The sequence below is a fragment of the Mesoplodon mirus genome, assembly GCF_964341445.2.
Source record: "Mesoplodon mirus genome assembly, chromosome: 6".
Lineage (NCBI taxonomy): Eukaryota > Metazoa > Chordata > Mammalia > Artiodactyla > Ziphiidae > Mesoplodon > Mesoplodon mirus.
The window spans coordinates 81,720,365-81,723,086 of record NC_138982.1 but is presented as its reverse complement, the minus strand read 5'-3'; positions in this window follow the sequence as shown (position 1 = coordinate 81,723,086).

Below are 2,722 nucleotides of genomic sequence, written 5' to 3'. Positions count from 1 at the left end.
TTATCTCCATAACTTTTGAAGTTGTGGTTATTGTTTGTTGTTAATACTATCTGGGTCTCAGACTTACCATTTCTTCCTCAGAGAGCTAGAAGCCACACTTTTCTTCAAGGAAAGAAAATAATTGAATTTATTTGAGTGAAGTGGGATTCTTGGATAACACAAGTAATGATTTTCCTTTATTTGGGGAGTATCATCTGTGTGATGTTGTCAATGTGCCACCTTATTCTGCTGTTACATCAGGTTTTCCTAACGGAAAAGAAAAGAAACCTCTAGCTGGTTTAAGCAAAAGAACTTTTTAGAAGGATATGAGGGCATCTCTGAGTAGTTGGAAGGGTAGAAAGCAGAGCAGTTTCAGGAATATCAACAAGGGTTTGGATAGTTTCTGGAGTGCTGCTGTGTGCAGTTCCAGAGACTGCCAGGCTCTGTCTCTCAGCCCAAAATTCTCAAGAGAAAAAAACTTAATCGGCTCCTTTGGGTCAGTTCTGAAGAGGATAGTTCCATACCCTTTACCCCTGCACTGACTATGAACAAGAGCACACACAGATACATTAAAAAACCATCTTCTCATGCATCGAAAGATGCCTTCACTTAACGTAATCTTACTGCACCCCGAGGTAAGATGTTGTGGGTGAAGCAGAGGGGTGCAATTACAAATCACTCATTTAATATTTATCAGATACTTCTTAAGCATTTACTGTGTACAAGCAGTGGGAGATAAGAAAATGTTACAACAGGCTCCCTAGCATGAAGGAGCTCTCTAGGTGAGATGATAAAGTAAAAATAATGAGAAGCTTCATAGGCAGAAGGTGATTAAAGTGATATGAGGCCTTAATCATAAGGCCATTTATTCATAAAGACAATGTGGATCTGAAGTTTAGAGGGAGAAGAAATTTCTATCTGGTGCAGATGAAAACTTCCTGGAGGTAAAAACTGAGTTACACTTTGAGAGATGGTTAAATGAAGTGGTCCTTGGAGTTCTCAGAATTCATTCTCTTTACCTGTGGTAACAGTTTATGTCATATATAATAAAATGTAATATATGTAGCAAGGGCAGTACCTGGTGAACCTAGCAGGGAAAGGGAACCTTCTGCTGCCTGGGAGAAAATTCATGATGGGGGGAGAAGCTACTGGGTTCTATGAGCAGAAATCAGCAAAAGGTCTGAGGGTAGAATAGTGGTGGTTCCAGGCACACTGTGCTGACTGCACTGAAATTTTCCCTTGATGCTTCTACTGTGGTGGCAAATGCACATCCTGGGGAGGAGTGAGCTAAATGTGAGAGTGGTCTGAGTGAGCCACGTGACACCTTTTGGCTTAGTGTTGCTCTGAGACCCTTCAAAAAGGCAGACCACAGAGCAGGGAGAGTACTTTCATAGTGGTAAAGGAAGGTAAGCCCCAGGGGCTTGGAGCAGCGGGAGAGTGGGAGGGTGACAGAGTGGTCATCTGAGGAGCTGAGGTGGAATAGCAGCAAAAGTGTGAGCTGGGCCTAGGGTCCGTGGACTTATTGAGCGACCAGATGGCAAAGGGAACCTTACAAATGAAGCGTAGTTACCCAAATGAGAAGCCAGCTACGGAGTTAGCAAAATTTGCCTGTTAACATAACCTCATCTGTATCTGTAAGGTAGTGGGGGGACATGTGAGTTGTATATAAATGATTTCAGTAATAACTGCCCAACACTCCCACCCTCCAATTCAAAGTTCTCCTCAACGCAGAATGCTTCTGGGGTCATCTTAAGCATTTAGATTTTCCACATGTACACTAGACAGACTGGACAGCCATTTCCTTGGGCTTTCAGGCCTTGGAACTTTATCCTGGTGCCCACCTCCGCCTGTATGGCAGCAACCTGGAGCCAGAGCCAAGAGTCAGTGGATCTGAATTCTTTATTGGACAACCTATGTGCCAGCCATGATAGGTACTGGAGATAGATGAATATAAACGGTCTCTGACCTCAAAGTTAGTCTGCTGAAACACACAGCAAATAGGAAATCGTGATGCAATGTAGTAAATGTTATGTTGGGAACTGAATCTAATCCTGTCTCCCAGACACCAGAGAGATCTTCCTGGCGCCGTGACTGACTCAGCTAGTCACTCTTATCAGTCACTTCCTGGGCCTTATCTATAGAATTCCAGCTATCAAATTCCTGAACTCTATTTACTGTATCCTACTGAAGAGTGTAACGATTTCTAATTACACCTAGAAAGGAATCAAGGATGGGTAGGGATTGGCAAAGAGAACATGTGACTATATTTGGATCCTAGCAAAGATTAAGTGAAATTACACAAACCAGTTTGAGAATATTTTAAATGCGTGCATTTTAATAAAAACTATACTTTGAAGCACATGTTAGTGGAGACTGTAGTGACGGGAAATTAGTGCTGGACTATCAAGCAAACGCCTGGTAGAAATTCCAGAAATTGTCCTGCCTTTCGAGAAACAGTAGGCATACGAACTATGGGGAATAAAACCCATCTTGTGAAGCCCAGGGCCGATTTCTTTAAAAAGTGTTCTGGAAATCTCGGGGTAACTGGCACCAAGACCCCTCTTCAACGCCTCGGTCCTTTCCGAAAACAAGAATGGACCCCACCCAGCCCGGGAGTCCGTGACAGGGTAAGTTGGGCTTGTATTTGCGCAAATTGCCTTCCCCTTTCCGTACTCCACTTGTAGTGAACACTGCACTTCCTTCACCTACATGGGGTTTCTGCCGTTTTAAATACGCTAACCTA